The 26,209-nt window shown below is 35.5% G+C and overlaps 1 protein-coding gene, 3 long non-coding RNA genes and 3 other non-coding genes across 7 annotated transcripts in view; 5 read left to right on the plus strand and 2 right to left on the minus strand.

The window, feature by feature from the left end:
* LOC101892428 (peroxidase) overlaps positions 1-26,209 on the minus strand; it is a 156,827-nt gene that overhangs the window by 17,585 nt on the left and 113,033 nt on the right. The window lies entirely within an intron of this gene.
* LOC101889905 (uncharacterized) lies at positions 413-995 on the plus strand. The gene is made up of 2 exons (XR_009342007.1): positions 413-770; positions 840-995. It is a non-coding gene; the product is annotated as an uncharacterized LOC101889905 (transcript).
* LOC101890073 (uncharacterized) lies at positions 1,086-1,683 on the plus strand. The gene is made up of 2 exons (XR_009342001.1): positions 1,086-1,563; positions 1,634-1,683. It is a non-coding gene; the product is annotated as an uncharacterized LOC101890073 (transcript).
* On the plus strand, positions 5,633-6,209 carry LOC131802006 (uncharacterized). The gene is made up of 2 exons (XR_009342002.1): positions 5,633-5,991; positions 6,056-6,209. It is a non-coding gene; the product is annotated as an uncharacterized LOC131802006 (long non-coding RNA).
* LOC131802014 (uncharacterized) lies at positions 9,380-10,597 on the plus strand. The gene is made up of 2 exons (XR_009342006.1): positions 9,380-10,393; positions 10,451-10,597. It is a non-coding gene; the product is annotated as an uncharacterized LOC131802014 (long non-coding RNA).
* On the plus strand, positions 14,124-14,624 carry LOC105262081 (uncharacterized). The gene is made up of 2 exons (XR_009342005.1): positions 14,124-14,385; positions 14,448-14,624. It is a non-coding gene; the product is annotated as an uncharacterized LOC105262081 (transcript).
* On the minus strand, positions 16,816-17,554 carry LOC131802008 (uncharacterized). Its single transcript, XR_009342004.1, has 2 exons — positions 17,161-17,554; positions 16,816-17,090 (listed from the first exon to the last, which is right to left on the minus strand). It is a non-coding gene; the product is annotated as an uncharacterized LOC131802008 (long non-coding RNA).

A 26,209-nucleotide genomic window follows, 5' to 3' on the forward strand; every position in this document is an offset into this window, starting at 1 on the left:
GTTAACAGGTTAACGTGCTGTTAGTTACTAACGGAGTGCGTAAATATTGGGCAAATGTTCCTGGTAAAAAAGCTTAGGGTAATATCTGGGCAGTGCTTTATGACATAATTTCAAAAGAGAAATTTTTCCAAAATGGATTTGGGCATAAGGAGACTTCTACCATATTGTAGTGTATCATATGGTCGATCCCGCGAAGACTAGCTTACTTGTTAAATTTATATTTGAATTTAAATAATTGTCTCGTCAAATATTCATTCTAACACATACATAAGTTCTTATTATTTAACATTATCAACAAACAAAACATATTATACGTATTTGATATATGTGCAACATGTGTGACCTTCAAAAAAACTACAATGTTATCAAATTTTAATTCATGGGTTAATGTCAATGGGGCAGTGGGAACGAAACAAGACATTTAATTTGGGATTTTCTTATCAGTAGCAAATCCAAAAATTGTATACACAATTTAGAATATTTAATAAAAATATTGAAATAAATATGAAACTTTGCTGAAAAACAAATCCGTAAAAAGTATTCTTTTTGTTTTCATACAAAAATCGTCGATATTAGTCGTTTCGAAATGCGTTTCTTGCAAGTTGTATTTGTCCTGTTTGTGGCCGTATTTGCTACGGCATACGCTAGTGTTTGTGTTCCCGACTGTCCAGTGGAGTATAAACAAGTTTGTGGCCAACATGTTGATGGCAGTAGGAAAACCTATGTCAATTCATGTCGTATGACCTTTGAGGCGTGTAGAACAGGCAAACGTGAGTAATTGAATGGTTCTTCCAGTATATGGCAAATTAAAAACAAAATTATTTTGTTATTCTTTGCAGCCATAACCCAGGTCAATAGAGGTCCATGTAAAAAATAAATGCTATATAAACATTCTATAATATTTTATTTAATTAAAAACATTTTTACATTTTCTGCTAAAAAGTGTAATGTCTTCTGCCAAAATAAAAAAAAATAATAATGAAAATATTGGTAAATATTTGAGTCATCTTATTAAATGAAAGAAACTCAACCGAGTGGAACGAAATCTTCAGATGCTTTTCAACGTCAGATAACAATACAATAAAATAATTATTCAATTCTCCTAGGTCAATTTTAATTTCATTGGCCGGACTCTGAAATGTCTGAAATGAAATTTGGTATTTTGTTAAATTTTTAAGGTTATCTATTTTTTCTTGCTTTTATACCATGCATTTATTGCATTTAAATAAAAAAAATGATGGGCATGTATAGGCTCTTAAATCTGTCTTATCTCGAAACTGAGGTATATGAACAATTTTTACCTATAAAAACCTGAGATTTTTTGAATTTATAGTCATTAGAATTTGAAATTTTGCTAATTAGTGAATTAGAATAAAATGCGTTTCCTCGCTATACTCATTGCCATTGTCATGGCCCTTGTTTTGGTTTCTGCCGAAGAGGATCCATGCTTGAAACCATGCGCTAGAAATTTTGACTTTGTGTGTGGTCAATTCCCCGATGGTACGACGAAAACTTATAACAATCCCTGCGGAATGGAAATTGAGGCTTGCCAGAAAGGCATTGGTAATTAGATTTTATTTTTTTTTCTTGATTTTTTCGATACGAATTCAATTTTGCTGTTGATATTTTTCAGAAATTGTTATGCTACACCGGGGAACTTGCGATAAACCAATTAAGGATTAATACACCTAATTGATGATTGTGAATATATGAATTATGAATTGATTAATAAAAATAGAGAAATTGAAAACATAATCTTAGTGACGATTTAATAAGTGAAGAAGAACAACCTTCTGATACCGATCACAAATAGGATTTTAAAACAGTATAAAGTATGTCTGAATACACCCGATCCTAATAATTTCTACAATACCTATAACTCAGCGTACCTAGAACTCAGCGTTAAATTCTAAGACGATTTAGTCATATCCGTCCATCTGACCGTCTGTCCGTTTGTTGTGATCACGCTAGAGTCAAAACGAATTAAGACAGGAAGCTAAAATTGTGCACAAATCAATCTTTTGTCTGCAGGCAGGACAAGCCTAAAGATGGACTATATCGGCCCACGATATCGTATAGCCCTCATATAACGGTATCTCCCGTTATTCGGTATCTTGATGATTGTAGCCACATTTTTCAACGGAATTGTCTGAAAATGCCTTGCGTACATTTTCAGTTCCTTCTGAGTACTTTATTCCCTGAAAGAGAATCGTCTATATAGGTGCACGATATCGTATAATAGCCCTCACATAATGGCACCCCTCGATATGACGGGAATTGTTTCAAATTTTGTATTTTCAGCCTATTATAAAAAAATAATTTTTTTATTTAAGATTTTTTTTTTCGACGGAACTTAGCCGAACTAAGCTGTTTCTTTTATATAATCTCATTACCATAAGAACGGACACTTGTTGTATGAACATTATAAGTAAGATGATTATCCTTCCTATTTTGTATTACATACAAATCATATTTGTATACCTCGGAAATGCTGACTCTAAAAGAGTGCAAATCGCTCGGGAGCACTACTGAGAGTAAAAAAAATAATTGAACATGCTCTTTCTTCAATGTTATTCGAATAAGAGAGATTCTCGTTTTCGAGTGGATTCCATGTAGAGTAAATTCTTACTCAATTTCGAGCATCTTCATTCCCATTCAAACGGGCAAATGTGAGCTCTCTTTAATAGCTTTTGTTTTAGCAGTAATACATTTAGATGTTTGGATCCTGCTAATCTGGTTCGAGCACCAGGTTTAAAAATTCGGCCACCTTAATGGGCTGTAACCAGCGATCTTCTGGAGTGAGTTGGATAGGTTTGGCGTGCAGCGTATTGTGCGATCCCGTATCGCACGCCGGACAGACATCACGCACATTTTCGTCAATTCGTGTCCAATATAAATTGAGACGACTGCACCGTAATTGCATCAAAACTACCCTGGTTTGTCTAGGCAGTCGACGTTCTTCAACTGCAATGTATGGGGGTGGACTCCGAGGACGGCATTCATCCTGTAATTGTTGATGGCATCTGTGACGTCATTAGTGTGAATGCCACGGGGACCTGCTTGATAGGCTTCTTGATCTATTAGCGTTAGACCTCTCCACTATATCATGTATTCCTTCCTGACTCCCACGATAACAGCCAGACATATGATTATTCTGACGCATCACGCACATTTTCGTCAATTCGTGTCCAATATGAATTGAGACAACTGCACCGTAATTGCATCAAAAATACCCTGGTTTGTCTAGGCAGTCGAAGTTCTTCAACCGAATTTTAAAAATTCCCAACGTCGAACTTGACCTAACAGCAAACAAGAACGTGATCTGTCGACATTTTAGTTTTCTCATCAACAAACGGACGGACATGGCTAAATGTTAATGACGGGAACCTCCATAGACAATTTCATACTTCAAGGATTGTCATCTACCAAATCTTCTTAAATACCAAATTTGAAAACATTTCGTGGGTAAATGCGACTGGGATTTTCAAAATACAGGGTATTGGTGGGTATCGTTATATGTGGGCTATAGGAAAACCTGGACCTAAATTTTCAATATTTTGCCGACGGAGCTAGAACCTTTTATAAACTACAAATACCAATTTTTGGACAAATGCGTGAAAAAAAAAAAGTTGAAAAAATCACTACGTCAAATAATAAATCGTGATTTCAATAGACAGATGGACATCGTTAAATCGACCTTGAATTTTATGCTGATTATGAACATATTAGTTACAAACGGAATGACAAAGTAAATGTACCCCCTCTTTAAGGTGGAAGGTATAAAAAGTCTATCAGAGTGTCACAGTTGTTGATAGTATAAATCTATGATAAAATGACCTTACTATGTCTATAATATTAATAATAATAAACAACAAATTTCCTCAAATAATCCAAATCAATTTTACTTCTATCGACCAAAACGCGAATGGGAAGAAATATTGATGTATTTTTATTTTATTTTCTGTGTTATCAGTTTCGTTTGAGATGGTGCTTTTTTATTCAAAATGCTAATAAGTACATTGTATTCAAGTACATACACAGAAAAAAATTATTCATTATATGCTAAGTATGGAAAATGTTTGGAGTCCAAAATTTTTTGAACAAAGTTCATAAGGTGAGAGAAGTACTTTTAGCCGGGAGAGAGAAAGAGTGAGAAGTATTTAATCTCAGAGTCGCACAAGAAAAGGACAAATATGTTTTGAAGAATATATGATTGATTTTTCAAAAAAAAAAAAAACAGAGGGAGAGAGAGGACGAGAAAGAGATAGAGTATAAGTGCAAATAGTGTCACTATACAGGGTGGAATTAAAAAACTGTGACCCACTTCAGATTGCAGTCATTTATAAGCCACTCTTCCGACAGCTGTAAAAATTATTCCAGTGACAGCTCATTATATTGTTTATAAGCGTACAAAAGTATTTTGGTGAGAATTTTGCAGAAAAAAAGATATTCGTGATGCAATTCAAGCGTGATAGTGTGATTTTTATATATTTGGCTGGAACACCACGAGTGGCTATAGTTAGAACACTCCAGCATTTAAATGTGAATAAATTGTTTGTGCCTCGTACCATCGCTCGTTACCGTGATACTGGTAGCGTAGCACGACGTCGAGAAAGTGGACGAAAGAAAATAAAAAAGCGACTTATTCAAAACCCGCGTCGCAGTGGCCGGAAATAGGCTCGTGAGCTGAACATATCGCAATACTCCATTCGGAAAATATTTAAAAATGAGGTCGGGGTAAAGCCATTGAAATTCAAAAAAATACAAGAACTTACACCGCAACAGAAAGAAAATCGACTCAAAAGAGCTAAAGAGTTGCTTCGCTTGGCCGTATGTGGTGAACTGCCGAATTTGGTTTCTCCGATGAGAAAACATTCGTTGTCCAGCAGATTGTAAACAAACAAAATGATCGTGTTTACTTGCCAAAGAGGTCAGCTGAAAATGTGCACCTTCGGTTGGCCACCAGAACTCAAGCACCGGCCGTGATATTGGTGTGGGCCGCCATAACAGCCGATGGTCGCTCTCCGCTCGTATTAATCGACCGTGGCATCAGAATAAGTGCCGAATATTGTGTCTGGAGTATTTTGGAAAGAAAAGCTGGTCCTAAAAAATACCAAAGAGTCGATCCGGGCAGCGTGTGACGGTTTCATTCGCCATTTGAAGGCCATAATTCGTGCCAAAGGTGACCAATTTGAACAAATCGAAACTTATTTAAAATTTGATGTTATTTCCGACATTTTCATTTTCTATAAAATTAAAGAAAAAATGTAAAAATTATGGCGTTTGGCTTTGTTGCTGTTTTTTATCTCACCCAGTACGCTGATATAATGCGATATTTTTATTAATTATTTAAACATTTTTATTATTTAACATTGGGCAAATTCTTGTTGTTGAAAAATACTTTAAAATTTAAAGAACATTTTATTTTCAACTTTTTTTTATATCTCATTACTATCATTTATTTTTATTTATTGTTGTGATATTAAAAATTGGGAACCACGAACATAAACTTAATTTAATTAATACATAATGTTACAGTTAAATATATGCTTTTTTCATCCGTTCCAATATTAACGCAATTGAATACGTATTCTTAAACGCCATTTATTGTATGTCATATACACCAACAATATAAATATTTATTTTTGTCTGTGTACTAAATCTTAGTAAAGGCTTTTCACTCAGCCTTATCATAAAATTTAGATTTTTGTTGTGTTTCAAAATTCTTTACTAGACAGCTATAAAAGCAAAAAACTATTTTAATTTCGAATCATTACAATTCAAAATTTTGTCAGTGAACTAAACACAAAATGCGTTTCCTCGCTATTCTTATCGCCGTTGTCATGGCTATTGTTTTGGTTTCGGCCGATCCATGCATGAAACCATGTGCCAGAAATTTTGACTTTGTTTGTGGACAATTTCCCGATGGTACCAAAAAGGCCTTCTCCAATCCTTGTGTAATGGAAATTGAAGCTTGCCAGAAAGGCGTTGGTAATTTTATAAAATTCGTAGTTTTTATTCCTTCAATAATAACGCATTTTGTTATCTCTTTCAGAAATTACTCAATTACACCGCGGAACTTGCGATAAGCCAGTATATGAATAGAAACTTAAACAGTGCTTGTGATTTTGTGGATTATGACTTGATTAATGAATATGTTAGTGAAAACTTAAGCTCGGTAATAAATTGTTTAACAATATATTAAGAAATTATGGAAGGTTCTTCTCTTAATTAATTCGATTTCCAATTACAAAATGTTGGCTGAAAAAAAAAAACATGTTGAACGTTAAGCCTTATTTATTTTGTAATAACACATGTTATTTAGATTATCAATTCCTTTGATTATACATCAAATAAAAGATGAATTTGCATAAAATGCGTATTTTAGGTATCGGTATAAAACAGACTTGAAGTGTGCTACACATAAAAAAAACTCGTTGCATATTTTCATGAGCTTCAAAATTGTGTTTTTTGCACTGCCTAACACTAGAATCACAAAGAGTTTTGAGCCGGAATTTACTACTACTACTTCGTTCGCTACTTCGCTCATGTAAAACGAAAGCATAACAAGTGGGGAAAGATGTAAATGTTTATAAGTGCGATTGTAAGATTTAGAAGATTTTCCAAATAAAATTCTAGTTTTATTTAATTCTTTGGTTCTTCTTCTATTGAGCTTACGATCTCGTCCCTTGGGTATAAAATAAAGTTTTTTGTCACAGAAGTTATTTTTAAAATAATTTTGGGGAGAATATCCCAGACAAATAATAAAGGAACTGATGAGGATTGGTGGCTCTTTCCGAAGCCTTGGTATTCCCTGCCCCCTAGGAAACATTACCATCGTTCTCCACTAATAAACAAACGTTGTTTTTATATAAACAACAATAAAGAGATTAAGCCTGACCATTTTGCAACAACAAAATACTATGGTATCCCGAACAATCAAGCCAACACTGTGATATTAAAATGTTGAAATATTTTCTTCCACATGACATGTAAAAAGTTGTAAGTTCGGAACTTTGAATACCCTCCACCATTTAGAAGGAATTTGGCAATTTAAAAAAAAATAAAATCCGTGCAGGATCTTAAAATCTTAAAAATACCTAATGTAGCCGTTATAAAGGGTGTCTTTTTTAGCTAGATAGAACTTTAAATTGTAAAAAATAACACAAAAAATTCAATTTTGAGGAAACATTTTTTTATTTGTTTCAGTATATCATCATGAATAGACTCACGCTTGAACAACGTTACGAAATTATCCAAAATTACTTTCAAAATCTGGCTCTAGAGCAGTTGGTAAATGGCCCGTTGTTTTATCGCAAAATTGTGTTCAGCAATGAGGCGCATTAATGGCTTAACAGGTCTGTTAATAAGCAAAATTGCCGCATATGGAGTGAGGCCAATCCACAAGAGACCCTAAAGAAAAATGCACCGTATGGTGTGGTTTTCGCGCTGGTGGCATCATCGGACCTTATTTCTTCAAAAATGAGGCCGGAGCTCGCGTTACGGTCAATGGAGATCGTTGCCGCGCCATGATCAATGATTTTTGTTTAAAAATATGGATGACATTGATCCGGAGGAGATGTGGTTTCAACAGGATGGCGCTACATGCCATACAGCGAACTCAAGCATCGACTTATTGAAATCAAAATTTTGCTATAAGTTGATTTTGAGAAGTGGACCTGTCAATTGGCCTCCAAGGTCGTGCGATTTGACACCTCTTGATTACTTCCTTTGGGGAAGTACAATATTCAAATGCGAAACTAAAAAAATCGCTGAATAATGTAGCTAAAATCGTCAAAATACCGAATATCGGGAGGTACCGTTATACGGAGTTATACGAAGGCGTGGACCTGCACAGATAATTTTCAGTCATAGGCTGTAATATCCGTTACGAACTTCATGTACCAAATTTGAAACAATTCCGGTGAGTAATGTGGCGAAAATCCCCAAAACACCGAATATCGGGAGGTGCCGTTATATGGGGGCAATACGAAGACGTGGACATGCACAGATAATTTTCTGTCTTAGGCTGTAGTATCCGTTACTCACTTTAAATACTAAATTTGAAACAATTCCAGTAAATAATGTCGCTAAAATCCCCAAAATACCGAATATCGGGAGGTTCTGTTATATGAGGGCTATACTAAGACGTGGACCTGCACAGACAATTTCCTGTCGTAGGCTTTAGTATCCATTACGAACTTCAAATACCAAATTTGAAACAATTCCGGTGAATAATATCGCTAAAATAATCAAAATACCGAATATCGGGAGGTCCCGTTATATGGGGGCAATTCGAAGACGTGGACATGCACAGACAATTTTCTGTCATAGGCTGTAGTATCTATTACGAACTAAAAATACTAAATTTGAAACAATTCCAGTCAATTGTGTCGCTAAAATATTTAAAATAAAGAAAATAGTGAGGTAAATTTATATGGGGGCTATTACAAAATGTGGACCTACATGTCCCCTTTTTAAATACCAAAAGTCTTGCAGACATAATATACATTTGAGTAAAATTTTATCAACCTACTTCGTTTTGTTGGGAAGCTAAAATGATTTCCACAGACGGACGGAAATGTAAATTTCGAGGTGTTACAAACGGAAAGATAAGCTCAATATACCCTCCATACTATGGTGGAGGGTATAAAAACAAGTTAAGAAGTATCAGTCGACTTTGCCGACAGATGTATACACTCAGCCAATGTTCGATTATTTAAATATATTTTGACTTCTGTTATGATTATTCAAATTATTGAAGGAATGAAGGAATGGGCCAATATCGTCCATTTCGTATCGGACCTAAATAAATATGATATAAATATAGCGACGTGCGAGGTAACTTTATGTGAGATATGTGATAATTAAAAAAAATGTTAAATGTGCCTGAGGTACCAGCTATGGTCGCGTTTTATGAGCTTCATGGATATTCAACATTTTGAACCCTTGCAGGGGAGGTACCAGAAGAAGTGGACTGATATATCACATCTTCACAGCAGATATTGTGTTAGTAGAAATATTGGGATGTGTGAAACATGAAGAGAACGTGATGTTTACTTCGGATTTTATAATCGTATTGTTTATTCCAAACTTGGACCATTTGGACCCAGAAGGAATGGTCCGATATCTACCATCTTTATAACAGATCTTGTACTTATCGAAATATTGAGATGGGCCAAGTCTGATGTTAATGATGATCTTCATGGCTATTCAAAATTTTAACCCTTTGTGGCGGAGGTACCAGAAGGAGTTGTCCGCTGTACTCCATCTTCACACCAGACCTTGGTTAAATATAGTAGTGTATCTTCAAATGTAGCGATTGTCTTCAACGTCGGACTCTTACATCACATTTTATAAGAGTTATAATTATTCGAAAATTTGACCTTTTTGTGGGGGAGGTACTTTATGGAGTGAACTGATATTGTACATTTTTGCGCCTGACCTAGCTAGGGCTAATGCATATATTAGGATTTTGCAATGTTGGAAGAAAATCGAATAAAATATTTCTTAATTGACAATTTCGACCTTTTGTGGGGGAGGTACCAGAAGGAGTGGACCGATATTGCCAATCTTCGAACCTGATCTAACTTTTATAATGATGTTACCTTGTACCAATTTTGGACCAAATCGAATCCTCCCTTCGAGGGTTATCGTGCGCACCCACCATCCATCCAGACAGACAGACAGACGGACGGTCATCTCTAGATAGACTCGAAATATCCTGAAACGGATTTGGTCCAAAGGAACTTAGGATCTAAAACCGTTATTTCGACTAGGCACGTGTTGATCGTATCAAATGATATAATACCCTCTCTAGCCATATGGCTGAGAGTATAAAAGCAGTATATATTTCGGGGTTCATAAAAACCATAAACATAAGTTTTCGTCGTTCCAGTTTTATGATTTATGTTTTGAATTTATTGAACACATGAACATAAACTGGACCGAAACCTAGGTCAAAGATTTGAACTTTTGGGAGAGCTCCTCTAAGTGCAATGTTATCAGTTTCAGTTGAGGTTTGTTTCTTGTATTCTTTATGCTATGGTAAATTGGGACTTTCCAGCCAGCCTTATCTTTGAGTTTTGGATGCAGTTGTTTTGTTCGTTGTTGTTTTACTTCATTAAATTCTGCTATAAAAACCTAAAAATCTTTAAATTCCAAATTAATACATTTTCAAACATTGTTCAAAAGTGAGGGAAAACAATGCGCTTCTTTTGCATTCTTATCGCCCTTGTTATGCTCATCGCATTGGTCTCAAGTGAGAATGATCAATGCCAAAGACTATGTGGTCGAAATATTGCCTATGTTTGTGGACAGTTTTCCGATGACACAAAGAAAACTTTTGCCAATTCTTGTGTAATGGAAGTTGAAGCCTGCCAAAAAGGCATTGGTAATGTTATTTTATCTACTTGTTAATTTCTTTTTGTAATTTCTTTTCGTCATTTAGAAATTACTCCAGTAAATTATGGAACATGTGAAGAACCAGATCCATATCAACCAACTCCAAATGGCTTGTGAATTAATTGATGAATGTATAAACGAATTTAAAAATGTAAATGTAATAAAAATTAAAAACTACCTTTTATCTAACACATATGAATACAAATTTTATTATAAATATAATGGTTGGAAAATACTAATGCGGCTAATGGGGATGCCGCTGCAAAGACAAAGTATCTAATATACCAAATTTGCTGTAGGAGATCAGATTTTGCCAAAGAAGTTAAATAAAAATATTTAAAATACAAAAAAATATAATTTAAAAAAGTTCGGCCGGTCCAAAAAATACCACTCAAATCAAAACCGTTGTATGCGGGGCTATATGCATAAGTAATTTTTTGCCATGTCGCTTAAATCATAAAAATACCGAATAATGGGAGGTACCGTTATATGACAATTTTCTGATTCAGAAAATTTCATTGACAAATTTGGCTGAAATCATCAAAATGCCGAATAAGGGGGCACAGTTATAGGGGGCTATACAATATCGTGGACCGATACAGCCCATCTTCAAACTTGCCTGCCCTCTCTTAACCCCGTGCGCTTTGCTACCCCTTTTGATTTTATATGCATTCATAATTGTATATAGAAATATTTGCTGCTTAAAAAAATAATACAGGGAGAGATGAAAAAACTGCAACCAACTTTATTTAACTGTTAACGAATTTTCCAGAAAAAAAATATTCGTTATTGAATTCAAGTGTGATAATGTGATTTCTTTATTGTTAGAGCATTCAAGCATTTAAATGTGAATAAGTCTTTTGTGCCTTGTACCATCGCTCTGATAGCGTAGCCCTACGTCGAAGAAGTGGACGGAAGAAAACAAAATCAGCAGAAATGGTTCGAAAAGTAAAGAAACGACTTGATAGAAACCCGCTTCGTAGTGCCCGAAGAAAGGCTCGCGAGCTGAACATATCGCAATATTCCATTCGGTAAATATTGAAAAATGAGCTCGGGGTAAAGCCATTGAAATTCCAAAAAGTGGAAGAAGTTACACCGCAACTGAAAGAAAATAGACTCAAAAGAGCCAAAGAGAGGTTTCCCTTGGCCGAAATTGGTGAACTGCCGAATTTGGTTTTCTCCGATGAGAAAACATTCGTTGTCCAGCAGATAGTAAACAAACAAACTGAAAAGGTCAGCTGAAAATGTGCACCTTCGGTTGGCCACCAGAACTCAAACGCCGGCCGATGGTCGCTCTCCGCTCGTATTAATCGAACGTGGCACCAGAATAAATGCCGGATATAATCGCGAAAATATTCTGGAGGGTGTATTAAAGCCTTGGGCACGCAAACATTGGATATTCCAACAGGACTCAGCACCATCGCACTTAGCACGCGCCACCCAAGAATGGTTGAAAATGATGTTCCTCGCTTCATTTCCAACGTACAAAGGCCACCAAAAGCATTTACCCGCTAAATATTGTCCGATGACTCTACAAATTCGTAGGCTCCTGTTCAGCCCTCAACTTTAAATGCATAATTGTGACCTGTAGAGACTCTACAAAATCAAGATATTTTATGTTATTAGTCCATTTCCACCCCTAAATATTTATTTTGCGATTATCTCCAGAAACAATTGGCTTCTATTCTGACCATGAGAATTTCGTGAGAATCGGGCCATACATGTTTGGTGTTACATAATTTGGATTCGTCTTATATTCACATCATCAACGATCCCATATTTGACACCATTTAGTATGTATTTCCATATCCATTACCATATATCAGCCCCGGCACACAAAAAGTGATTGCAATACCAAAATTTAGCGATTTCCAACTTATTTCTTCCCCAAATTAATTTACTCGTTTCAGTAAGTTAGTAAGTACTTCCAAATCTCAACTCAGCACAATTACTAATGTCAAATTTCGGAGTTAAAGCACTATTCCAAATTTAGTACCCTTTTGTACTTTTCGTATACTTATAGACGTATTCCCAAAACCATCTCCTAATATCAACCATACTTCCCAAACCTAATTATTATCCAATTATCAAGACTTAAGCACTTCACCTAATATCAAATGGTATCAAATTTGGTGCTTTTTAGTACACTTTGTACATTTATCCTACGCATGTGTAGCTTTTGCAATGATTCGGTCTGATCTTTACTCCAAAATATTCTTATTTACCTACCCATTAAGCCAAAAATGAAACTGAGTAGCAAGCACTGTAAAACGATTCATGCTTAAATTATAGACCACGTTGAATATATCTGACAGTCGAACAAAAAACTAAACATGCGTGAACTGTTTAAACCAATGTTGCCAATCATCTTTTATATAGATATAAGATGAATGGAAAGCAACTAAACTCTTACCGGAGGTTATTAGCAAAATGCAAAATCACATCTTTCTCTTGTCAATATTAAATATTATGCGAAAATCTCGAAAATAATAAGGTGTGTATTCTGAGCCCCCAACCCTAACTCCATCAGTGAAGATTGTAAATCCGGCTTCGGATGAAAGCCTTACTAAAAATATTTTATTCATTCGAATTTGCTATTGAAAACAGTTGTTCAAAACAACGAGAATTATAATTTTTTGATTCTGAGCATAATTTGTAGCAGAGCGCTTTTATGGACTAAGGGAAGAAATTAATCTTCGCTAGCTTGACTCTATTTTTCTCCCACTGATTCCAAACACACATTCCCTATAAACAATCTCTTCAACATAACGCTGTTATCACACCATGACTGAAAGTTCATTAAACCCTTCTTAACGTTTTTATTAAACTGTCATTTAATTTATGACAACTTTGTTTGCACAAGCTATTGCACTCTTATCTTCCCAAATCCAAAGGGGAATGCTTTTACATAATTTTCCTATATAGACGGGCACTTAATTTCGAAAATTCAGGCTTTACAAACTTTTCGCGTTGCAATCACTAACATGACTCATCCGCCTTCACTGTGGCCATTGTTTCGTCAGCCACTGTTTCCTCAACATCAACCGTTAATGATCACTGTTTTATTCCTTGCGGCAAAATTCGCGACTACGTGTGTGGAAAATATCCCAATGGGACAATGGAAACCTTTCAGAATAAAGGTGAGATGGGAATTGTGGCATGTCAGAAGGGTGTTGGCAAGTGATTTCACATGATTTGCCTTTGGGATTTGAGGAGAATTTTATGACTTTTATCTTTGATAGTAATTCACAAATTTTACCGAGGCGAATGTGGACATCCAGATGAACACCAATTTTAGTTGTGGACAATTAAAAAAAAAAAAAAAAATTAAATAAAACATATAAAGTGTACTAAGATCAATACCAATTTAAGGAAAAATTCCTAGAACGAGAGGGGATTTTTTTAATTTGTAAATACATGGAGTAGAATAATCCATATATACTCAATACTTTCAATTTCGATTAAATAAACATTCCAAAAAAATTAATAATAAAAAAATTAATTTAAACAATAAATCAATTTTAACAAATTATCATTATTCTATCCAAAATAAACAAATTATAAAGTGTTTCACCGACTCTTATCTTGAAATTAAAGTTGTTCGCACACTCGTGAATCTAATAATTGCTTAAAGTTGTTTGAGTACCTGTTTCCAGTAGAAAGTCAAAAAAAAAAAACGGTAATTCCCAATAAATTTGATTTTGCAGAATTAGAAGCATTGCACTTGAAAAGCTATAAAAATAGATTCATTTCTTATCTTGAAATTTTAGTTGCTTTCGTATTCTCGTCAGATAAACATGAGATTTTTAATTGTGATATTTGCTATCCTCATGACCTTGGCATTGGCCAATGGCCAGCGTAATTGTTTGAAGCCTTGTGGCAGAAATTTAGATCCTCGGTGTGGTCAACATAAGGATGGTACAATGGAAACTTTTGCAAATCCTTGCGTTCTGCAAGTTAGCGAATGTCAAAAGGGCGAAAGTAAGTTTTTGAAATAACACTAATGAGATATTGAAAAAAAATTCTAATTTTGAATTTTGCAGAAATCAGGGAACTCCACCGTGGAAATTGTGCAAATAAGTTTTAAAGATGAGGTCGACAGTAAAAAAAAATGATATTACAAACTGAACCAAGTTTTTCTTTAGTATAAGAAAAGTTTTTAAATAAAAAAGTACCATAGAAATCCTTCTTTCTATAGGGGACTTTTTTGTGTAAGACAAGTACAAGCTCTTTTTTTCAATGCCTTAAAATGACAATAGAAGATCTTTAAAATAAAATAAAATACTTTAAGAAGGTCTTCTGTCTACAGAAGATTTGCAGAAGTTCTTCTGTCAATAGAAGATCTGCAGAAGTTCTTCTGTCAATAGAAGATTTCCAGAAGAAAGTCTTCAGTCCGTAGAAGACCATTAAAATGTCTTCTGTCTATAGAAGACCTTTGGAAGGTCTTCTGTCTATAGAAGACCCTTAGAGCCTGTCTAGAGAAGACCTTTAGAAGGTCTTCTGTCTCTAGAAGACCTCAACAATGGCTTCTGTCTCTATAAGACCTTTAGAAGGTCTTATGTGTCTAGAAGACCTTTGGAAGGTCTTCTGTCTATAGAAGACCATTAGAGGGTCTTCTGTCTATAAATGACCTTTAGAAGGTCTTCTGTCCTTAGAAGACTTTTAGAAGGTCTTCTGTCTATAGACGACCTTTAGAAGGTCTTTTGTCTATAGAAGACCTTTAGAAGGTCTTCTGTCTAAAGAATACCTTTATAAGGTCTTCTGTCTAGAAAAGACCTTTAGAAGGTCTTCTGTCTAGAGAAGACTTTTAGAAGGTCTTCTGTCCAGAGAAGAGCTTTAGAAGGTCTTCTGACTAGAGAAGACCTTTAGAAGGTCTTCTGTCTAGAGAAGATCTTTAGAAGGTCTTCTGTGTAGAGAAGACCTTTAGGTCTTCTGTCTATAGAACACCTTAAGAAGTTCTTCTGTCTATAGAACACCTTTAGACGGTCTTCTGTCTATAGAACACCTTGAGAAGGTCTTCTGTCTAGAGAAGACCTTTAGAAGGTCTTCTGTCTATAGAAGAAGGTCTTTTGTTTCTAAAAGACTAGCACAAGGTCTTCTATCTCTAGAAGATCCGCCGAAGTTATTATATCTTTGGAAGAGCCGCAGAAGTTATTCTATCTTTAGAAGACCCGCAGAAGTTATTATATCTCTTACAGACCTGCAGAAAGTCTTATGACCATAGAAGATCTCCTCTCCGTATAATGGCTTCTCCCTATAGATGACTTGTAGAAGATCTTTTCTGCATAGAAGATCTATAGGAGGTCTTCTCTTTATAGAAGACCTGTAGAAGGTCTTTCCTGTATAGAAAACCCGTAGAAGGTCTTATCTGTATAGAAGACCCGTAGAAGGTCTTATCTGTATAGAATACCTGTACAAGGTCTTCGCTGTATAGAATTCATCTATATAGACGAACTGTAGAATGTCTTCTCTGTGTAGAAGACCTTTAGAATACCTTCTGTATATGGATAAAGGACTTATGTCTTTAGTAGACCTGAGAACCTTTAGAAGATATTTTGCCTATAGAATAATTTCTTCTGGTCTTCTGTCTATAGAACACATACAGGTGGTCTTCAAATGGCAGAAGACCAGAAGAGGGTCTATTATTCATAGAAGACCTGCAGGAGGTTTTCTGAATGTATATGACTTTATACCGGTCTTCTCCTTATAGAAGACCTTGAGAAGGCCTTCGTCTTCATAAGACTTTCCAATACGACCCTCAAATTTGTTTGAGGGTCCATAGAAGAACCTTTAGGCGGTCTTCTGTCTGTATGTGATCTTGTACCGGCTTTCTCCTTATACAACACTTTGAAAAGGCCTTCGTCTTCTTTCCAAGACGACCCTCAAGTTTGTTTCTGAGGGTCTATAAAAGGACTTCTTCCTAGAGAATACTTTGAGATCTCTCCATAAATGGACATCAAATGATGTTCGTTTAAAAAAAGATTTCGAAAGGTACTTTTTTCAAGAATACTTTCAAAATTCAAGAGATTCTTTCGACATTCCTACCCAATTCTCTGTGAATATCCCAAACCCAATAACAACTGTTTGTCCGTTTCATAGAACATAAGCAGAAATCATTTTCTTATCGACCTTCAGCAAAAATTAACCAAATTTCCCGATTTTAATCACATCGATATCAATAGCTGCAAAATGAAGTGCTGGTTCTCAGGAATCCACTTCAATGAGAATTGCTGTTTGATACGCTAGAGCACGCTTTACGCTGGAACAGGTGTTTCATCAACCAATTATTAGATTCACGAGTACACTAACAACTTTATTTGGAGATAAGAATTCGAAAGACGCTTTCAAATAATTTGTTTATATCTAATTGAATATTTATGAATTGGTTTAATTGATTGAACATCTATGATATCAGTTTTAAATATTTTTTTTTTATTATTTTTTTAATATATTTTAAATTGAAAGTATTGAGCATATAAATGTATATGAATCAATCCACATTGATCGGTTGCAATATATGATATTATTCGTTACTCCGAAATCTCCTTTAAATCATCCTTTCTTAATTTAGTGTCTCTTCAACGAATATTCCTTATTCCATTTTCCAAAATTTTTCACATAGTTCAACATTTAATTTTGGTGTTCCGATGGATGTCCACATTCACCGCGGTAAAGTTTGTCAATTTCTAAAAAAAAAATATTAAAATAACAAAATTCTCCTCAAATTCCAAAGGCAATTAAAAATATATCACTTACCAACACCCTTTTGACAGGCTTTTATTCCCATCTCACATTGATTCTCAAAGGTTTCCATTGTCCCATCGGGATATTTTCCACACACGAAATCGCGAATTCTACCACAAGGCCTGAAGCTGGGATCATCAACAGCTGACACTGAGGCGACAATGGCCACAATGAAGGCGAGGAAAATGACAAAGCAACGCATTGCTTGAGTTGAGTTTTTTGATTACACCTCGAAGGGAATGTGAATTCTGTATTTCCCAAATGTTTGTGCCCGTTTATATAGGAAAATTGTGTAAACCTTTTCCTTTCGGACTTGCAATGATAAGAGTGCATTTGCTTGTGCAAATAAACATTGTCATAAATAAAGTGACAAATTAACAAAAGAGGTCAATTTAGGTTAATTGAAATTTTTTCATGTTGTGGTGCCATTATTACATTGAAAATGTTGTTTAATTAAAATTAAAATATATGTTTGTGTTGTAAAGGAAAATAAATGTGATCCAGTCTATGCCTGAAATATAGGAAAATAATCAATAGACTTGCATATGCCAACTAAAAAAAATTGACAGCATTTTTTTTCGTAGTCCACGAAAGCGCTCTATGAGAAATTAAACCTTTGAAGAAGACCTTCAATTTGTGTTATCTATAGAAGAATCTCAAAAGGGGTTTTCACTAGATAAAATGTTTACAGTATTCTCTTTATAATAGGCCTTCACGATATCTTCTTTCTGTAGAAGTCCCAGAACAGATTTTCTATAGTCCAAATTAAAATTTATTTTCGACTTTTGCTATTTTTATGTACCTGCACATAAAGTGCGATTTTTTAGCTATTATCTTATTGGCAACACTGCACATAAAATGTTTTTCTACAACAAATCCAACTGATTTTTTAGAGTATCTTCATAATGAGTCACAAATAATGTGATCCACGTGTCGGCATAGTCCACTTATAACGGCACCCTCCGGTTTAATAAAATTTGAAAATTTAAGGTACATTTTTAATTGAAATGAAAATGGGTATCTGATTTACTTGCAAAATAATGTTAATATGGGTCCACAATTTCCTATAGCTCCCTTAGAACCATACCGCCGATTTTATTTCTGTGGAGGGTACTACTATATTTTTCAATCGATTTTGCTGAATTTAATATTCATGTTTGGAATAGGGTAAAAAATTTGCCAAATTAAAAATATTTTTGATATAGTTCCCATAGAACCCTACGCCCGATTTAATGGATTTTCAAGATTTTGGCAAAATGTTTCAACAACTCTTGATGTAATTTGGAATTTGGATTCTGAATACAATATACAGGGTGAGATGAAAAAAACTGCAACTAATTTCATTTCTAAGCCACTCGTCCGATAGCTGTTGAAATTATTCCAATAACAGCTTATTATATTGTTTACAGGCTTACAACAGCATTTTGGTGAGAATTTTCCAGAAAAAAAGTTATTCGTTATGGAATTCAACCGTGATAGTGTGATTTTTTTATATTTGGCTGGAAAACCACAAGTGGCTATCGTTAGAGCACTCCAGCATTTAAATGTGAATATATCTTTTGTGCCTCGTACCATCGCTTGTTACCGTGATACTGGCGTAGCCCAACGTCAAGGAAGTGGATGGAAGAAAGCAGCAACACCAGCAGAAATGTTTCGAAAAGTAAAGAAGTGACTTAATCAAAACCCGCGTCGCAGTGACCGAAAAATGGCTCGTGAGCTGAACATATCGCAATATTCCATTCGGCAAATATGGAAAAATGAGCTCGGAGTAAAGCCATTGAAATTCCAAAAAGTGCAAAAACTTACATCGCAACAGAAATAAAATAGACTCAAAAGAGCTAAGGAGTTGCTTCGGTTGGCCGAAAGCGGTGAACTGTCGAATTTGGTTTCGATGAGAAAATATTCGTTGTCCAGCAAACAAACAAATATATCGTGTTTATTTGCCAAAGAGGTCAGCTGAAAATGTTGGTTGGCCACAAGAACTCAAGCGCCGGCCATGGTGATGGTGTGGGCCGCCATAACAGCCGATGGTCGCTTACCGCTCGTATTAGTCGACCGTGGCATCAGAATAAATGCCGTATATTGGGCACACAAACATTTTGGCTGCAGACCTTGGACATTCCAACAGGTCGCTTCATTTCCAGCTCACAATGGCCACAAAAATCTCCGGATACCAATCCGTTGGACTATTGTGTCTGGAGTATTTTTTTTTTAAATACCAAAATACCAGATTGTGACGGTTTCATTGGCCGTTTGAATGCGTATCATGAGTAGTCATTAAATATCCTGGTTGTGGGGTGCGTATTACACATGCTAGGAAATCGTACGAAACATGTATATGGGAGCTATAGCTATATATGAACCGATTTTCATCAAATTGTATGTACTTGCTTCTACACAAAATTCCATCGAATGTGTTAAAATTCAGGTCATATGGACTTATCTAATACTGATATTCGAATAAAGTTATATATGGGAGGTATATCCAAATCTGATGCGATCTCGATAATAATTTGTGTAGTGCATATACGTATGTGAGGGACTTAAACCCCTTGAAGGTTGAAGATATATATGGGAGCTATATCAAAATTTGAAACGATTCTCACCAATTTCAATAGGGTTCGTCCTTGGGCCAAACAGATATTTCATTTCATCTTAATCGGATAATAAATTCGGCATGCATTTTGTTCACAAAACAATATCAAAATAATTATATAATATACCCGGACGGACGGACTGATATGCAAAAATCGACACAGAAAGTGATTCTATGAAGATCCTCAAAAGTGACTATGGGTCTATCTCGCTTCCTTTTTTATGTTAAAAACAAATACACAAAGACATAGTTAGTACCTTTACTATTATGTGGTGTAGGGTATAAAAATGACGGTCAAAATGTTAGTAAGAGTATGCCGAAATTAGACTAAGCCGATGGACCATTTGAATTAAATAAGCTCTAAACATTCAATTATATGGATCGTACTATCAATTCAAATAAAATTTTTTTGGGTTTTTGTGAATATTGTGTGTTTCCTATAACTCTTACAAATCAACCTTTAGCAGACATTCTTCAGATGATCTTCAAAAATTCTTCTCTTTTACAAAAGATTTTCAAAACGCTTTTTGCTTGAAAATGACCCCTGAATGTCTAGCATTAATGAAATAATTATCAAATGACATTTAGTCATTTTAAATATTTTAATTTCCACTCATAAAACCGATACATAAAATTGATAATATTTCATGGATTATCTCACACCCAGCAGCGGCGGTAGCAATGCCATAACTTCTCTTTGAAATAATTTGCATGCAAATTATTTTATTTTACCAGACACGCAATCGAGAACCATGAACGAATGAAGGCTCACCAAAAGTAAAAAAAAATCCACATATTTATTAGCGATGAAATCTTGACATTGATATTTATTTATGTGCAATACAAAATGATTGTCGCTGCTGATATTTCTTCAATTAATCAACTTTTTTCAGACTTCTTAAAGACATGCAAAAGTTGTGCCAAATTTCAAGACACCATTACATCGATTGTGGGGGTGTAAATGCTATAGTTGCTGCTGCTGTTTTACCAAAGCAGAGAAGCAAAAAATTGTAAAATATTTTTTTTTATAATTCCTCTCCCACTCTCCACATGTATTGGCAAGTTTCACACGATTTGTAATAACCGGCAAAGCATTACGACGATTACCAAAAAAAAAAAAAAAAAAAAAAAAAAAAGCTCAATGGAAATTTTGTCGATTATATAAACATAAATTAAAAACCAAAGCGCTCATGTAGTTGCATAGCATCGTGTAAAGTGTCGTTATGAGATATTATTGCCAGCCAACTAAATAAAATAAATATTAATTGCGGCCGGAGCAAAAAAATCGAAGCACTTTTTATAATAACACCTAAACTTTTAAAGCGGAATATTTTTTTTAGAGGAATCTGTTTAATCTTATTTTTTTGCGGCAGTAATTTCGGATGAATTTCAATTCCCCACGAAATCTAGTGAAAGTGTTGTTAAGAAGGAAATCAGTCAGCCAGCCAGCCAGGTAACCCATTGCCAAAGACCCTACATGTCTGCCCACCTTCCTGTTAGACTCAAGCAAGAAACCATCCAACCAAACAAACCAGTCAATTGTTACGTGTTTGCCAAAAATGAACCATTCTCCGTCATTAACATCATCATCGCCATCTTCATCCTCCTCATTTGAGATGAATTTTTATTTGTTTACCTCAAGAGCTTTATTTGAAGCCATATGGTGCACAATGGGATGGATAATATTGAAATGCTCATAGAAGACCCAAAAGGTTTTCTCAATGATCACCATAAGGTCCTCTCATTGAAGGTCAGAGTATCTTCTCATAGAAGACCCGGAGGTCTTCTAATAGAAGACCCGAAGGTCTTCTCATGGAAGACCAGAAGATCTTCTCATGGAAGACCAGAAGATCTTCTCAGACCCGAACGTCTTCTTATAGAAGACAAGAAAGTATTCTCATAGAGGAACGGAAGGTATTTTCATAGAAGAACAGAAGGTCTTTTCATAGAAGACCAGAAGGTCTTCTCATAAAAAAAGCAGAATCTCTTCTCATAGAAAAGCAGAACGTCTTCTCATAGAAGGCCCGAAAGTCTTCACATAGATGTCCAGAGGGTATTTTCATAAAAGACCGTTAGGTTTTCTCACAGAAGATCAGAGGGAGTTTTCATAGAAGAAGACCAGAAGGTCTTCTCATAGAAGACCACAAGGTCTTCTAATAAAAAAACAGAAACTCTTCTCATAGAAATGCAGAACGTCTTCTCATAGAAGAACAGATGATCTTCTCATAGAAGACCCGAAGATCTTGTTATATAAGTCCCGAAGGTCTTCTCATAGAAGAACAGTAGACCCGAAGGTCTTCTCATAGAAGAACAGATGATCTTCTCATAGAAGACCCGAAGGTCTTCTCATAGAAGACCCGAAGGCCTTCTCATAGAAAACCCGAAGGTCTTCTCATAGAAGACCCGAAGGTCTTCTCATAGAAGGCCCAAAAGTCTTCACATAGAAGACCAGAGGGTATTTTCATAAAAGACCGTAAGGTTTTCTCACAGAAGACCAGAAAGTCTTCTCATAGAAAAGCAGAAGCTCTGCTCATAGAAAAGCAAAAGCTCTTCTCATAGAAATGCAGAACGTCTTCTCATAGAAGAGCAGATGATCTTCTCATAGAGCACCTGAAGATCTTGTCATAGAAGTCCCGAAGGTCTTCTCATTGATGATCCGATGGTCACCTCATAGAACACCAGGAAGTGTTTTCATAGAAGAAGACATGAAGGTATTGTCATAGAAGTCTCGAAGGTCTTCTCGTTGAAGATCCCATGGTCACCTCATAGAAGAAGGGTATTTTCATGAAAGACCAGAAGGTTTTCTCACAGAAAACCAGAGGGTGTTTTCATAGAAGAAGACAAGAAGGTCTTGTCATAGAAGTCCCGAAGGTCTTCGCATTGTAGATCCGATGGTCACCTCATAGAAGACCAGAGAGTGTTTTCATAGAAGAAGACAAGAAGGTCTTGTCATAGAAGTCCCGAAGGTCTTCTCATTGAAGATCCCATGGTCACCTCATAGAAGACCAGACCTTCGTCTGATATAATTGGTCTGCTGTATGTTGTGGAAAGGCCTAATAGTCTTCTCTCACATTCTATAATAATTTCTAATTGATTAAATCTGGTTCCAAAATAACCCATTGTATGGATGCATTAAAGCAATAAGCTTCTCCTTTAACTGGTTTTGTTGTTTATTCCAAAAACACGAATTATAAAAAAAAGAAAAAAAAATCTCCAAAACTAAAACCAATTTTGGTAAACAACTTACTTACCTACATAAGCTAAGTGATACAACGCGAAACCCTGCCGAAAATAGATACATTTAAACGTCGCCAGGCACAGCACAAGAAACAACAACAAAAACTCAAATCCAAAAACCCGAAATCCAACAACGTCGACGAAAACATCTTCCATCTTCACTCTAATCTCAATCACAAAATTTGTTGGATGGATACTTCTGCTTCTCTGCACTTCAAAGGAGACAACATTCCCGGCCAAAAGCTAAACAGTCACCCCCCAAAATGCAAGTGGCGACCGAAGTGCAACAAATTTGTTACATAATATTTGTTTATTTATTTTTCGAAAACGTTTTCGATTTTCAAATTTAATTTGTTGTTGCTCGCTCGTCCCATTGGCAGAGGATGTTGACTCCTAAACAAGGTTCCAAACAAAAGTAAGGCTTTGAATGTTTTTTTTTTGTTTTGTTTCTTTTGGATACTTGAGTTAAAAACAAAATGATTTGTGAATTGTTGTTTCTTTTTTCGCGGCATTGCATATCTGGCCTGTTAAGTTCATTTGTTGACTTCAACACTTGTTGTACCATCAATTTGGCATTGATGATTAATATTTTTTTTTATTTTTTTAGTGGGATTGTTGAATCCGCATTGGGCACTGGGTGGGCGAGTTTTTAGTACTGGTTATTGTCAGGAAGTTGTAAATTATTTCTAAAGTCTATTGAAGAGTATTTTAAGAGGTTTTAATGGGAGTGTAAATTAAGGAAAAATATAAAAAATGCAAAATACATTTGTTAGATGGATAATATGAAAATTTATGGGAGATTTTTGGTATTATGGGAAAAGCTGATTGTGTAAAGTGGGCCAAAATTAAATTGATTGTATAGGTGTTGCCCAAAAAATCTTATATAAAAATAGGAAGAGTTTATTTAAAAAAATTGTTTTTTAGGTCAACTTTTTGCCATAACATACCCTTTGCGTTACCGACCGATTTCAGTTGGTACAATGTCATAAAGGGATTTTGGTATCTTGTTGTTGAGAACACCACTCAGCATTTAGTTTTTGGAATCAAAAATCCTCTAGAAACATCTCTTACTTTGGTCTCTACTAGAAATAAGAACAACAAACTCCTTGGCAACTTTTTATACCCTACACCACATAGTTGCAAAAATATTATGACTTTGTGCAATTGTTTGTAACATGAAGAAGGAAGCGAGATAGACCCTTAGTCCTTTTGAAGATTTTCATAGAATCACTTTCGGAGTCGATTTATGCCTGCCGTCCGGCCGGCTATTATTATTTTATTATTTTGATATTGTTTTGTGCCTAAAATGCAGGTTGAATTTATTATCCGATTGAGATGAAATAAACGAAATTAAATATTTATTTGGCCAAGGACGAACGCTTTTGAAATTGGTGATAATCAGTTCCAATTTAGATACAGCTTCCATATATATCTTCAACCGATTTCAGGTTAATTGTACACCAAACGGCTAATAAAGTGAATTTTGACACTAGAAGCAAGTACATCTAATATGGAGAAAATCGGTTCAGATATTGCTATTGCTCCCGATTTGGCGTTTTAAGTCCCTCACATGCGTAATATGCACTGCACAAGAATAATTTTTGATACCAGATAACATATACAGCCCTGAAATACATTTGTCAAATTTTTTTAGAGATCGCATCATATATGAATATATCTCCCATATACAGGGTGAGATAAACTAAACCAACTGCAACCAACTTCGGACTGCTGCCATTTCTAAGCCACTCGTCCGACAGCTGTTAAAATTATTCCAGTGACAGCTCATTATATTGTTTACAAGCGTACAAAAGCATTTTGGTGAGAATTTTCCCGAAAAAAGTTATTCGTGATGGAATTCATTCAATTCCCGACCTCAAGGAAATGGACGGAAGAAAACAGCAACATCAGCAGAAATGGTTTGAAAAGTAAAGAAGCGACTTGATCGAAACCCACGTCTCAGTGGCCGAAAAATGGCTCGTGAGCTGAACATATCGCAATATTCCATTCGGCAAATATTAAAAAATGAGCTCGGGGTAAAGCAATTGAAATTCCAAAAAGTGCAAGAACTTACACCGCAACAGAAAGAAAACAGACTCAGTAGAGCTAAAGAGGTGCTTCGCTTGGACGAAAGTGGTAAACTGCCGAATTTGGTTTTCTCCGAAGAGAAAAGATTCTTTGTCCAGCAGCTTGTAAACAAACAAAATGATCGTGTTTACTTGCCAAAGAGGTCAGCTGAAAATATGCACATTCGCTTGGCCACCAGAACTCAAACGCCGGCCATGGTGATAGTATGGGCCGTTATAACAGCCGATGGTCGCTCTCCGCTCGTATTAATCGAACGTGGCATCAGAATAAATGCCGAATATTATCGCGAAAATATTCTGGAGGGTGTATTGCAGCAGTGGGCATGCAAAGATTTTGGCCACAGACCTTGTACATTCCAACAGGACTCAGCACGCGCCAACCAAGAATGGTTACAAAAGGAGGTTTCTCGCTTCCTTTCCGCTCGTATTTATCGACCGTGGCATCAGAATAAATGCAGAATATTATCGCGAAAATTGTCTGGAGGGTGTATTAAAGCCTTGGACACGCAAACATGTTGGCCGCAGACCTTGGACATTCCAACAGGACTCAGCACAATCGCACTCATCACGCGCCACCCAAGTATGGTTCCAAATGAGGTTCCTCGCTTCATTTCCAGCGCACAATGGCCACCAAAATCTCCGTATACCAATCCTTTGGACTATTGTGTCTGTAGTATTTTGGAAAGCAAGGTTGGCACTAAAAAATACTAAGTGTCGATAATTTCTAGCAAGCGCTTCGCCTGGAATGGGCCAAAATACGGCAGAGCAACATTCGGGCAGCTTGTGACGGTTTCATTGGTCTTTTGAAGGCCATAATTCTTGACCAATTCGAACAAATCTAAACTATTATTCTAAATTTTGATGGTATTTCCGACATTTTTTGCTTTCATTCAATAAAATTAAAGAAAAAATATAAAAAAATTATGGCGTTTGACTTGTTGCAGTTTTTTATCTCATTCTTAGATCTTATTTATTCTGCTTATAAGTCAAGAAACGCTATGCCGATTCCCATCAATTCAGAATGGTCTCTTGCTAAATATGGATAAAATCTAAGAAAATCGCGGAAAAATGTGCCAATAAAAAAGTGAATATTTATTGTTTCTTTTTCTATATTTTTATCGCATGCGATTTTTTCCATTTG

This window comes from Musca domestica, unplaced genomic scaffold (genome assembly GCF_030504385.1).
Source record: "Musca domestica strain aabys unplaced genomic scaffold, Musca_domestica.polishedcontigs.V.1.1 1, whole genome shotgun sequence".
Lineage (NCBI taxonomy): Eukaryota > Metazoa > Arthropoda > Insecta > Diptera > Muscidae > Musca > Musca domestica.